The sequence below is a fragment of the Heterocephalus glaber genome, unplaced genomic scaffold (genome assembly GCF_053883595.1).
Source record: "Heterocephalus glaber isolate CG9 unplaced genomic scaffold, H.glaber_assembly_v1.0 deba00001673, whole genome shotgun sequence".
Classification (NCBI taxonomy): Eukaryota; Metazoa; Chordata; class Mammalia; order Rodentia; family Bathyergidae; genus Heterocephalus; species Heterocephalus glaber.
The window spans coordinates 6,593,882-6,608,997 of record NW_028258410.1 but is presented as its reverse complement, the minus strand read 5'-3'; the positions used below and the strand labels follow the sequence as shown (position 1 = coordinate 6,608,997).

The window sequence follows — 15,116 nt, the reverse complement described above, 5'->3', positions numbered from 1 at the left end:
CTGTTCATATCTGCTCTATTCAGATGCTAATTTTAGATGGAGCTGTAAACTAACACATACAGCTCCCAGCAAGTTCCAATCTGCCTTTTTATGGGGGAAAAGCCAAGGTGTTCATGGGAAGGGGTGGGAGATTGACTTGACACTTGATCCCCAAGTTCACTGCTCATATTCCCTATTGGTTGTTGGAGCCCTGGCCAGATTTCATTTATTGTATTTGAAGTCCTGTAATACAAGACATGTTTCCTGTTTCTATCTTTTAAGTTATTATTATGAAAGGCAAATAAATCCAAGTTATATAATCTCAAAAAATTATTAAAATTAAAATAAAATTGTGTTTAAAATAAGGTTGATAAGTCTACATCATAATATATTTATTTGACACAAAGTGCCCTAAAACTTATGAATAGATTAAGGACATCTAGGTAAATGATGAAGACAATCACTCCTAGTCTCAAAGTGTCACATTGTTCACCCAGAATTTAGTTTATTAAGCAGAATTTAATGGCTCCCAGAGGCAAATCTGTGAAAAGGTGTAAGGAGCATGGGGGAGCTATTTCAAAAAGTTTTATGTTGGCTGAAGCACTTAAATACCAGCAAAATTTCAAAGGGAGGACAAACAAGAACTGTGTCTCTAAGGAAGATGATTCCAAAAGCAAAACCACCTTGCATGGACCCAGGTTATTTTCAGCTCATCATGGAATTCTGAATTTCTCCTTACAATTTCTGTTACTTTTAGGTTTTATCTTTATAAATAAATAACTGAGGGGCCAAGCGGGGCTGAGTTGGGCAGAGTGGTTGCAGTCTGACTGGGACCTGCTTCCTCTGGCTTGCTCCACCAGCTTGCAACCAAGACAGGCTTGCGACCAAGACAGGGTGAGAAGCACCTTCCACCTGGGTTTGCCCACCAGCCACCAGCTTGGCCGAGCAGGACCGAGTGGGGCTGAGTGAGGTTGAGCAATTGCAGCCTGATTGGGACCTGCTTCCTCCAGCTTGCTCCATCAGCTTGCGATAAAGACAGGCTTGCAAACAAGACAGGGTGAGGAGGACCCCCCTGGCATGCCCACCACCCATCAGCTTTGCTGAACGGGGACAAACGGGGCCAAGCGGGGCTGAATGGGGCTGAGTGGTTGCAGCCTGACTGGGATCTGCTTCCTCCAGCATGCTCCACCAGCTTGCAACCAAGACAGGGTGTGGAGGGCCCCCCTAGGCATGCCCACCAGCTGCCAGCTTGGCCGTGCGGGTGCCTCCAACAACAGCTCCCCCACCTCTGGCCTTCTGGCTGTGCAGCTACTTGGTTCCACATTGCAGAGGCACAGGGGACATAAAAACCATTGTCCTGAGCTGCAGAAGTGAACAATGGAGAGAGGGCCTCTCTCAGGCTCCCTGATGAAAACAAGCCCACTGGAAAAGTGAAGAGAATCTCTGCAATAAAGGCACACCAGACCACCATGCTTGCTAAATTGGAGGGATCATCAGCTCCCACTGGAAACTGGACTTTCTTCAGGGGAAAGACAGCTGAAACCGGCAATAGAACCTTGCAGAGTGCAACTCTGCAGGAGGACAAAAAGCTCAACTTGGCACTTTCAGCTAGAAATTTACCTGAATCTCATGGGTCTGGAATAGCTTACTGAGACTCATTGATTTATAACTGCAGACTGCTGCTCACATTGTCTACTGTGAGAGCAGAAACATACCCTGAAGGAGGCCTTTCACTTTTAAAGGTGATAGATTAATAACTACCACAAATTGTCATTCTCTAATGATGTATTTGATGTTACGGTGTTGCTGATTGTATCACTTGGGCTAAGGTGTTGTCATTGATCTAATCAGTTGTTCTTCCTGGTATAATGAAAATGAGATAGCCTCAGAGCCATTAGAGACTCAAAACGTAAAGATCAGTTATATCTGGAAGACACCTCTGAGAAGCAATCATTCCATAAGGGTTCTAAATACATCAACAAAGATACTGACAATAGCAACTTCAAAATATCAACCCACGAACTAAACCAAGGACAGTACCAAAAACAAGAATGAGAAGATATTTAAGCATGTCACAAACTCAGATTTCCATCCCCAAAAAGGTAAATTCTGGGGGAAATGCAGTGGAAAAGTCTGATAATCAACCACCTGGATACCCTGAACTGACAGCACAGGAAGTAACAAAACAGATGAATGAGGCTCCAGAAAAATTCAAAGCAGGAATAATCTCCCAGATAACTACAGAGATGGTGAGCAGAGTGAAAGACATGATTAGAAGCTCTAGAACAGAAACTGATAAAAAAAAATAGACTAGCTCAGAAACATGCTGGAAGCCATAAATACCCAGCACAAGAAAGAAATGGAATCCATGAAACAGATTCAAACAGATATTGAGGAGATTAAAAGCTCCATTGAAAGCATGCAGAGCAAATTAAGAGAAACTGAACATAGAATATCAGTTACAGAAGACAGGATTGCGGTGAAGGACCGTGAAAACAGAGATTTCTTAAAAATAGTAAGGAACCATGAGAAATCTATTCAGCAGCTGCTAGATGATGCAAAGAAGAATAACATAAGACTGATAGGAGCCCACAGAAAAACAGGAGGGAGTACAATTGACATAAAAAACTGTTCACAGAAGTAATAGTAGAAAACTTCCCAGACAGAGGTGGAGATTGGACATACCAATAAGTAAGGCATATAGAACTCCAACTAGCCACTATAAAAAAAAATCTACACCTAGACATATAATAGTCAAGATCCCAGAATCCCAACAGAAGAACAAAATCCTATAGGCCATTAGAGAAAAGAAACAAATCACCTATAAAGGAAAGCCCATCAGAATCACAGTAGACTTCTCAACACAAACCCTCAATTCAAGGAGAGCCTGGAGTGAAGTATTTCAAGCCCTAAAAGAAAATAACTTCCACCCTAGTCTGTTGTATTCTGCAAAACTATCTTTCAAAATCAATGGGGAAATTAGATACTTCCATGACAAAGAACACCTGAGAAATTTCAAGAACACCAAACCAGCACTCCAAACAATTCTAAGCAATATCCTAGAAAAAGGCAATGAAGGTCACAGCTCAGTGAGGCTCAACAGAGGGAAGCCACCAGACAAGGTAAGAAACTAAAGTGAAAGGGGGAAAAATAAATGAGTCAACAACAGTAAAACATGATGACAAGTATGAGTCAATACCTATCAATTATAACTATCAATGTTAATGTCCTCAATTCACCAATCAAAAGAAATAAACTGACAGAATGGATTAAGAAGCAAAATCCAGCAATATGGTCTATACAAGAAACACACTTAACTCAAAAAGAAATTCATAGACTGAAAGTAAAAGGATGGAAAATGGCTCTCCATGTGACAGGAACACAGAAAAAAATCAGGGGTAGCAATCTTATTTGCAGACCAAGTAGATTTCAAACCAAAACTCATTAAGAGAGACAAAGAAGGTCACTACAACCTTGTGAAAGGAACAATCCAAGAGAAGAGATGACAATCTTAAATATATATGCACCAAATATGAATGCCCACAACTATACAAAACAAATATTAATGGACATGAAAAAACAAATAAGCAATAATACAATTATAGTGAGGAAACTCAGTACCCCACTATCACAAACAGAAAGACCATCTAGACAAAAAATTAACAACAAAATTTTAGAACTGAACCAAGCTATTGAACAAATGGACTTAATAGATATTTACAGAGTGTTCCACCACACAAAATAAGAATACACATTCTTTTCAGCTGTAGATGGGTTTTTTTCCAAAATAGACCACATGCTAGCTCATAGGACATGTCTAAGTCAGTGTAAAAGAATTGAAATTGCCCCTTGTATGTTATCAGACTATAATGCAATAAAATTGGAGATCAATAGCATGAGAAACTGCAAAGCTCCCACAAACACCTGGAAATTTAATAACACCCTCCTGAAAAACCAATGGATCACAGAGAAAATTAAAGAAGAAATTAGACAGTTTCTACAAGTAAATGATAATGCCAGTACAACATACAGGAATCTATGGGACACAATGAAAGCAGTTCTATGTGGGAAATTCATAGCAGTGAATGCCCATATTAGGACAACAGAGAGAACTCAAATAAATAACCTAATGCAGAACCTCAGCACTAGGTTTCTAGCAGAACCTGTTTCTGCTAGAAACACAAGAGCATAACAAATCCAAAACTTGTACAAGAGAGGAAATTATAAAGATCAGAGCAGAAATCAATGCAATGGAGATGAAGAGAAAAATAAAAAAATTCAATGAATCAAAGAGTTGGTTTTGAAAAAGAATAAAAAAATTGATAAACCTTTAGCCACCCTTATCAAAAAAGGAAAGAAAAATGCTCAAATCCATGCAATTAAGAATGAAAAAGGGAAGTTACAACAGACCCAGCAGAAATCCAGAGGATCATCAATATCTACTTTGAGAACTTGCACTCTAATAAAATGGAAAATGCAGAAGAAATGGACAGTTTCCTAGATAATGTATGAATTGCCAAAGTTAAATGAAGAAGACATAGAAATTCTAAACACCCCAATTACAATGAGTGAAATTGAAAATGCTATAAAATATTTACCAACAAAGAAAAGCTCAGGTCCTGATGGCTTCACTGCTGAGTTCTACAAGACATTTAAAGAAGAACTAACATCATTACTCTTTACACTCATCAAGGAAATTGAAAGGGAAGCAAGCTTCCAAATTCATTCCTGGAAGCAAGTGTGACTTTGATTCCAAAACCAGTGAAAGACCCAACCAGAAAAGAGAACTATAGGCCAATCTCCCTAATGAACATAGATGCAAAAATCTTCAACAAGATACTGGAAAACAGAATACAGAGGGTCATCAAGAAGATCATACACCCTGACCAAGTCAGATTTATCCCAGAGATGCAAGGAGGGTTCAATATTCACAAATCAATAAATGTAATACACTATATTAACAGAGTCAAGGACAAAAACCATATGATCATCTCAACAGATGCAGAAAAGGCATTTGACAAAATCCAACACCCATTCATGCTAAAAATGCTACAGAAAATTGGAAAAGAAGGTCTTTATCTCAACCTGATTAAGGCTACCTATGAAAAACCAACAGCCAACATCATACTAAATGGTCAAAAACTCAAAATTTTCATGCTAAAATCAGGAACAAGACGAGGATTCCCACTATCACCACTCCTGTTCAATATAGTTCTGGAAACATTAGCCAGACCAATTAGATAAAAGAAAGACATAAAAGGAATAAAGATAGGAAAAGAAAAAGTGAAACTGTCATTATTTGCTGATGATATGATATTTTACATAGAAGACCCAAAAAACTCTACCAAAAGACTTCTAGACTTAATTGACAGATTCAGTAGAGTAGCTGGATATAAGGTCAACACTCAAAAAACAATAGCCTTCTTATATACAAATAGCAGACTCACTAAGAGAGAAATTAGGGAAATAATTCCTTTTACAATAGCATCCAAAAAAATGAAATATCTAGCAATCAATCCTACAAAGGAAGCAAAAGACCTCCACACTGAAAACTACAGCACCCTGAAAAAGGAGACTGAGGAGGATATAAAAAAATGGAAAGACATCCCTTGTTCCTGGGTAGGAAGAACCAATAGAGTGAAAATGGCCATACTTCTAAAACTACTATATAGATTCTTTTGGTACCGGAGATCGAACTCGGGTCTTTGCACTTGCGCAGAAGGCAGTGAAACCACTGAGCTAAATCCCTGGCCCATTACTTTATAGATTTAATGCAATGCCAATTGAAATTCTAACAATATATTTCACAGAGCTAGAGACAACAATCCAAAAATTCATTTGGAACCATAAGAGACCTAGAATAGCAAAAGCAATTCTAAGCAACAGAGACATGGCTGGGGTATCACAATGCTCAACTTGAAGCTATACTACAAATCTACTGTGATAAAAACAGCATGGTAGTGGCGAAGAAACAGACCCGAGGCTCAGTGGAATAGATTAGAAGATGCAGAAACAACTTCAAACATACTCATACACCTAATCTTTGACAAAGGAGCCAACCACCCACATTGGAGGAAAGATAGCCTATTTAATAAATGGTGTTGAAAAAACTGGATTTCCACCTGCCAAAGATTAAAACTAGACCCATATCTATCACCATGTACTAACCTATGATCAAAGTGGATTAAAGATCAAAATATTAAGACAGAAATACTAACTTGCTGAAAGATAAGTTGGGTAGAACTCTTGAAGATATTGGCAAAGGAAAAGACCTTATGAACAAAACTTCAGTTGCACTGGAACTAGCAGAAAGAATCAACAACTGGGATCTCATCTTATTAAAAAGCTTCTGCACTGTAAGAGAAACCACCAACAGAGCTAACAGACAACCTACAATGTGGGAAAAAAATTTAGCAGTTGTAACTCAGACAAAGGGCTACTATCTAGAATATATAAAGAAATGAAAAATATCAGACCCCAAAATTCAAAAACCCAATTAAAAAATGGGCATCTGAAATAAACAGACATTTCTCAGACCAAGAAGTAAAAGCAGCAAATAAACATATGAAAGAATGTTCAACATCACTGGTCATTCGAGAGATGCAGATGAAAACAACACTGAGATTCCACCTCACCCCAGAAAGAGTGGCTGCTATCAAGAAATCAACCAATAACAAATGCGGGCAGGGGTGTGGAGAGAAATGAACCCTGCTCCATTGTTGATGGGAGTGCAGACTGGTGCAACCACTATGGAAATCACTGTGGAGATACTTCAAAGAACTAGGGATGGAGGTCCCATTTGACCCAGCTATTCCCCTGCTGGGTATCTTCCCTAAAGAATTAAAAAATCATACCACAGAGATATATGTGCACCCATGTTTATAGCGGCACAGTTTTTAATAGCTAAAGGTTGGAAACAGCCCAAGTGCCCATCAACTGGAAACTGGATAAAGAAAATTTGTTTTTTTTATTTTTATAAAATGGAGTACTACTTAGCCATAAAGAATCAGAAACTAGAGTCATCTATAGCTAAATGGATGCATATTGAGGCCATACTCTTAAGTGAAATAAATAGGTCACAAATATGTAAATACCCAATAGTTTCTCTAGTGTGAGAAACTGAGAGTGTAAATAAGGATTAAAAGGATTAATAACTAATAATTGATACTTTGAAATAGGAAAATATACAAAGGGGTAGGGTTGGTGGGAGGCAATGGGGAAATTAAGAATGGAAGGAAAAAAATTGAAGCGAAGTCTATGTAAATAGGGAAGGTTGGAGGGGTGAAGGGTGCACATGTAATGGGGAAAAAATAAGAGCCAAGATACATCATGTTCCGGTACAAGCACCCAATGATAAATGTAAAGGTATTGTATACCTAAAATGTACCAATAAAAGAATTTAAGCAAAGAAAATAAATAAATAATTGAGTGAGTGTGTGATCGCTTTTCTTTCTTTCTTTCTTTCTTTCTTTCTTTCTTTCTTTCTTTCTTTCTTTCTTTCTTTCTTTCTTTCTTTCTTTCTTTCTTTCTTTCATATATATATATATTTTGCTCTGCGAAGACCCAGCATGGCCTCTGAATAAGGAAATGAGGAGCAGCACACAGAGAGACAGAGTGGCAGACTCTTCAGTCACGCTGCAATAGGAGCTGGGCCGGCTCTGATCTCCCTTAGGTTGCTCATTCAAACTGGGGGTCGCAATAGGGGCCAAGGGGTAAGCAGCACCCAAAACTTCTCATTGTTGGGAAGATGCTTGCAGAACATATAAGTCAGATTGTCATGAATTTTCAATTTTTTGGAGAACAATTATAAATAAAGGCAAATAAAATCATTTTTTGAAACAAATGTGGAACTCTATATGTTTCAGAAGAGTCATTATTCACAAATAATTCTTAAATGAATCACCCTGACACATATGAATTATGGTAACAGAGTAAATTCCAAAAGTGCAATGAATTTCTAGTCTTTGTTCACAACTTTTCACTATTAAAGGTCTAAAAGAGTTAACAATGAATACTCAGGAAGGAATTACCTTTCCAAAATAAAAATTCAAAAACAGTAAACACCAGTATTATTCCTAAAGACTTAGAAGCGCTAGAGAACTTCTCACAGAAATAAATTAAGCATAATTAAAAATAATCTCTCATTCATTTCTACTGAATGTAGAGAATGTGGCAAAGTCATAAAATTAGTGAACTATGGAAGGGTGACAAGTGATTGGGGATGGGAATGTGACAAGATTGTGTAAGCACTGTGGTGTTTGAAGTCCATGAAGAAATGAGCATCCATAGCAGCTTTAGTCCTAGGAGCCAAAAATTAGAAACAATCTACAAGCTCTTTAACTGATGAATGGATAAACACAATGTGTTGTAACCATGGAACAACATATTATTTATTCATCCAAGAGAAGTAAATGCTAAAAGATGGGTATATATTTAAAGCATGGTAAGTGAAAAACTAACACAAAAAAGCAAATCCCGGGGGATCTCTGTTAATACTAAACTCCAGAATAGATGAAGATTTAGAGTCAGATAGCAGCTTAGAGTTAGCCAAGTCCTGTGGGAAAAGGAGAGAGTGGACTTCACTGGATGCCTTTCTTTTTGAGCTGATGAAAAGTGTTCTACAAGTAGACAATCATGGTCACTCTTGTGGTGCACTACACACAAAGAACTGTTCAATGTAAATTTTGTAGTTCATGTATTATATCTCAATACAAATATCATCAAAAGGTAGTAATAGTTCACTAATTTGGAGAAAAAGAATGTTTCAACACTTGAAAAACAAATGAAAAGGGAAAAGGTTTGGTAAAGATTCTTTGGGGGGCTGTTTAATTGGTTTTGCTCCAGGTAGATGAGCCTGAGACAGATAAAATTTTATACTAGAAAACTTGTATGCATTGTACATATTATATGGCATAAAATAAATTTGCAGCTTCATTCTGACATGCATGAGTTGGGAACTATATTCAAGATGCAAGCTCCACTGTTCTCCAGTGGTTCTTGTAGTTACAAGGCAAAATACAGATCCAGAAACACAATTAATTACATGTTTGCCCAACATGGACGCCTAATAAAAGTAGCTTCAGAGAGTTAAGTTCCAAAAGGTTCCTGCTAGAATAAAATGCTTTCTGCCCAATATTGAGTTATGAAACCATTGCTCATCTCAGGTTCTTGTTTCCAAATTTAAAAAGTAATGTAAAAAAATGAAATGAACAAGCCTGATGGGAGAAAAGTTAATGATTTTATACTAGGTTGCTTAGTAGAACATATTCTGAAATCTAATTTTCAAAACTAGTAATTTCTCCTCAGAAAGAAGGCTCTTACTGAATTTATTAGTATGCACAAAATTTCATTTTCCTCATTTTTCTTTAATCTGAGTCCATAGGAAGATTTTATTCATTTTATCATTGTGTAACTATCTACATAAATTTCAGATTTTTTAGCTTAATATATACCTAAAATATCACATTAGAAATAATGATATGTGATAATTTAAGGCCATGTATACCATATAACATTTACCTTACCAAAAAATTCAACAAAAATCTCACGAGTATCCACCCCACACGGTCCACTTCTTATATTTCACTTAATAATCATGCACACATGAAAATACATCACCTATTCATGAATGTTCATATACTCAAGGAAGAGAAACTACGTATGTCTAAACATACAATAGTACTTCATCTTGTTTTCAATTTTTTATAAACCCAATTTGCTATATGCAATGAATACATTCATAAATTGTGATATAATGCAATTGTACGGATTATAATATGTTCTCTCACTTGCATTTTAGCATTTATTTTGGAGTAACCAGAAGACTAATCTTTTAGCTCCAAAATTCTGCTATAGTAAGCAATGAGCACAGTGGCAAAATCATAACTTTTTTTAGGAAAAAAAGTCAGTAATATTTATTTCATGTCTTATCAAATACTAAAGAGCTAGAAGATTAGAATAATATTTATCTTTATGTGTCAGTATTACCATTATTTATAGAATTAATAGATGGTCTTTTAAAACCTGAATAAATTTTGAAGATGATAAAAATTCTACTTTTTTTCTATGTTGATGATTACTTTTAAGAACATAGCAAACACTAAACTGTATTTCTCATCATGTAATTTCCCTAAAAATTGTGTTTCATTCATATTATTTAGAAGATTTACTGAGATTTCAATCATCAAGTATATTTTAGCTGAAATTAGGACAGTAAAAGTTCTAGAGAAATTAGACAAGACATAAACAGGCACATATGTTTTGATATATATTTAGACTTTGCTCAAAATTTCTCAACAGCTATTTTGGATTGATGACTTTTAGTGTTCTCAAAAGCATCCAATATTTGTGAGGATAAAACCCCTAAGAAACAAAAGGTGTTCTGCTTTAGAGCTATTTTGCAATGTCCAGAAGAATTAAAATGGACCTCTCATATTTTTAAGTTTAGACAACAGAAAGAAGGATGGTTCAGGGAAATTGCTCTGCCTTGAATGAATTCATTTTCCTGGGAATTACTGGTAACAGAGATATCAAACTGAGCCTTTTTCCTGTGTTTCTCCTGGTTTATCTCTTTGGTCTCCTGGCAAACCTTGGCATGGTGACTGTAATAATGGCGGATCCCTATCTGCACCCACCCATGTATTTCTTCCTCAGCCACCTCGCTCTCTGTGACCTCTGCTATTCCATAGCAATTGGGTCCAAGATGCTGGTGAACTTGGTCGCCCAGAGCAGGTCAATCCCTTTCTTGGTCTGTGCTCTGTGGTTTCTGACCTTCTATATCTTTGCAGACTCTGAGTATCTGCTGCTGGTGGTGATGGCCTTTGACCGGTGCAGGGCCATCAACAGCCCCTGCTGTACACAGCGCACATGTCCAGCAGGCTGTGCTCCCTGCTGGTGGTGGGGTTTACCTGGTTGGACAGGCAGATGCTCTGATACACACCACACTGGCATTCCACTTGTGTTTCAGTGGGTCTAATGAGATTAATCATTTCTTCTGTGATATTGCTCCTCTTCTATTACTATCTTGTTCAGACACATGGGTTAATGAGTTAGTGATATTCACTATTTTTGGTTTTATAGCACTGAGCACCATCTCAGGCATTCTTGTCTCTTATTTTTATATTATCTTGTCAGTGTTAAAGATCTGCTCTGTTGAGGGGAAGGTCAAAGCTTTCTCCACCTGCCCCTCCTACCTCACTGCACTTGCCATTTTCCAGGGAACTGTACTCTTCATGTACTTCCATCTGAGTTCTTCATACTCCCTTGATCAGGACAAAATGACCTCACTGTTTTACACCCTGGTGATTCCCATGCTAAACCTGTTGATCTACAGCCTTTGGAACAAGGATGTAAAAGAGGCCCTGCAGAAGATGAGAAATAAAAAGTGGTTTTGAATAATTGCATTATATCTAGATGTAACACACATATAATGTTAGTTATTTTTAAAAATGGCATTGCATTATGGATGATGAATTGTGGCACACAATTAACTTATTGAAATGAGGTTTTAAATTAATTTTTAATATATAGAAATGTTGCAGATCTCAACATGTGCCATGCTCCATTATTACCATGAATTGATCTGAGCTGTTCCCTGTGGTAAGTTTTCCTGATTTTCTCAGTTGTGCCACAGTAGGATATGCTCACACTCTCATTCAACTTCAATTATACTGAGGTTTATTAAGTGTTTACTAATTGTCTTTTGGCACTGTATATTTCATGCCAAATTCAGTGTATTTACCAGAGAATCTCACATTCTAAGAGAAGGAATAAAAAGTAATTAAAATGAACAATCAATTCACAATAAGGCTTTCAACAATTCTGAGGTAAGGAGAATGTGGCTGTAACCCAGAGACAATGTCCCATTTAGTGCGGAGGGAAAGTCATTCTTAGAGATATCAAGTGTGAGACCTAAATAGAGACATGAAGGGGAGAGGAAGGGATGTTAGGCAAGGGTCTTGGTATTTAGAGAAATCCTGAGGTACATAGAGGTTGATAGGTCAATTATGTTTGGGAATGAAAGTAGTACCACCATTTTATGATATAAATGAATTTTGAAAGGCGTTGGTCAGTCTCTATCTCCTTGGTCTCTATCTGTTCTTTTCTTTCCTTCTTCCTTATCTTTATCCTAATTAAATGCTTCTCCATTCACAGTCATTTCCCTTAAATCATTATATATCCTTATTTATTTAGTCATTCTCTCCAATGTGAGAAAGTATTTTTTATCCCAAGCCTGCACCTTCTGTTCTTATTGTCCATCATGTCTGAGGCACACAGAACAGGAAAGCAAAGAATAAAAGATAACCCAACATTTTTGAGTGCTTATTGAATGTTGATACTCAAAAATTCCCTGAAGGTAGGATATGTGTCTAAAATACACAAAAAAGCTTAAATATACCTGCACACACACTACCATCTAAATACGTATAAAATGGGTGTGAATGAGAAGGTAAAGAATCTACAATGACATGAATAATAATTTCCTAAGAATATGAAACATCAATCTCCATTTTTCCTTGATACTTTCATTTGTTATAATCTCTAGTTTCATGAGACTCAGGCACTGAATGAGCTCTTGGGAAACCCAGGGAATATCTGTACATTTGAAAGCCAACATAATATGCCCTGGCTTCCTTAATTATCCATTACAATTGCAGAAACTTGAGCCAGGGTTTGCCTTATGTTCCACACCGTAGGTGTCACATTCCCAAAGTAAAAATTTTCAGGATAGAACTAAAGGCCAAGGTAAATGGGTGTGGGGGTTCCTACCTCCAGTCACAGCACTCTGGGAAGTTCAGCCTGGAGGGTGGCAAGTTGTAGCCCAACCTAGGCTACTTTGATAATCAGGAAGATGCTAGCTCAGATATAAATAGATGATAGATAGATAGACAGACAGGCAAATAAGAGGGAGGAATGTGGCTCAGAGTGTAAGTTCTGAGCTCAATCCAAAGTACTGAAGAGATGGAAAGAAGGAAAGAAAGAAAGAAAGAAGAAAGAAAGAAAGAAAGAAAAAAGAAAGAATGAAAGAGAGAGAAAGAAAAGAAAGGAGGAAAGAAAGAAAGAAAACAGGTCAAGAGTGACTTGGAAACATATTACAGTCCTTCCTGGTCCAAGTATGAAAAATTGGAGCCATCTAAGGTGTGTATATAATGTGAGACTATATTTCTTGTCTTTTTATATCTGAAATAGACATAGCAATGAAGACAGGTACGATGAGATTCAGAAGAATAAATGTATTTAAGCAGCACCCTATTTAAATGGTAACTTCTTCAAATTCTGTGTCATAGAGATGTCACAGTAGTGGACACACAGCTTTATAGGACCTTGTATGGAGCAGGTGAATGTCATGCAGAGGCTCATGTGGTGAAAGTCTGTACCATACCAGGGAGCTATTGGAAGCATGGGGCCCAGTGAGAGATGCGGCTAGCTGGAAATCTCCCAGCCATTTGAGGACATGTCCTTCACTAATTACTGAAGCCCTGGCTCATTTGTTTCCTCTCCTTGCTTCCTTTTCAGATACAACATGGTCAGTGGCTCCCTCTACTATGTGCAGCTGCCCTGCTGGGACACCTTGCAAAGCCTAAACAAAGGGGCCAAATGAAGATAGCTGAACCCCTAAAGCTGTGACCTGAAACAAAGCTTGCTGCTTCTAAAGACTCTAAAGAGTATCATGGCATAAGTCTCAGGAAAGGAAGAGTGTAGAGGGGGAGGGTACTGCTACAGCTTTGATATTCAGCCAGGAGACCAGAGGAAAGAAAGTAAAGAGTAATCATTTCTTCTGTGATATCCCTCTTCTCCTCTTAAGATCTTGTTCATGTACTCAAGTCAATGAGCTAGTCATTTTCGCTATGTTTGGGTTTATAGAACTGTGCACAATTTCAGGAGTCCTTGTTTCCTATTGCTATATCATCTTATCTGTTTTACAGATCTGCTCTGCTGAGGGGAAGGTCAAAGCTTTCTCCACCTGTGCCTCCCACCTCCCTGCAGTTGCCATTTTCCAGGGAACTGTGCTCTTCATGTACTTCCATCGCAGTTCTTCCTACTCCCTAGATCAGGACAAAATGACCCCATTGTTTTACACCCTGGTGATTCCCACACTGAACCCTCTGAATTACAGTCTAAGGAACAAGGATGTGAAAGAGGCTCTGAAGAAGCTGAGAAACAAAAACTGGTTTTAAATAATTGCATTATATCTACATATAACACATATAATGGTGGTTGTCTTGAAAAATTATCTGGCCTGGTATAGAGCAAAATGTACTACATACGTAGTTAAGTTTACTGAGAGAAGCCTTTGTACTGGCACCTAATTATAAGAAAACATTGCAGACCTCGAAACTTGCCATGCTTCATTCTTTACTTTGAATTCATTTGGAAGGTTTTCTTGATTCTCTCAATTTTGCCATTTTTCATTCTCTTTTATTCTTTTATTTTTTACTCATTGCCTTTTTGTGCTGCATGATAGATGCCTTTATAGTAGTATATTACTGGCACATTTTATATTTTAGTGGGAAGGAACACACTTTCCCTAAACTGAACACTCAAGTTATCCACAGTAAGGCTCTAAAAAATACTGAAACAAAGAGAATGTCGGGTAAAATCCAGTAAAAAATGTACAAATACAGTGTTCTGGAGGAAGACTTCCATGGATGGAAATATTCAGTCAGTCTCTGAAGTAAAAATGAGTATTTTGGGGATCAACATGGATTTTAGGCAGATGGTTTGACAATTAGAGAAAGCATGAGCTACAATGCTTCATAATGTATGGCAACCAAAGAAATTCAATGAAGTTAGCATATAAAAAGGAGTTTATTTTTAATTGTTTAAAAATTATCTTTATTGTGCATGTTACAGTACATTATGACTCATCATGAGAAGTTGGTACATATATGTAACACACCTTTATTATTTTTACTTTTTTATAGTTCTTTGAATTGTATTATTTTTAATTTTTATTAGTACATGTTTGCAGTACATAAAGATTACATCCATTGTGGGAAATTGGTACATATGTATAATGCACTTCAATATTTTTCCCCTTCCCCACCTCCCCTCTTTTGGCCACCATCGGATTCCTTTATTTATCTTCTACACCCTGATAGAGTTAATTATCACACACATGGTAATTAAAAGGTCCC

General features: G+C 37.2%; 1 pseudogene; it reads left to right on the top strand.

The window, feature by feature from the left end:
* Positions 1 to 10,441: 10,441 nt before the first annotated feature.
* LOC147822139 (olfactory receptor 5W2-like) lies at positions 10,442 to 14,432 on the top strand (annotated as a pseudogene).
* The last annotated feature ends 684 nt before the right edge of the window (positions 14,433 to 15,116 follow it).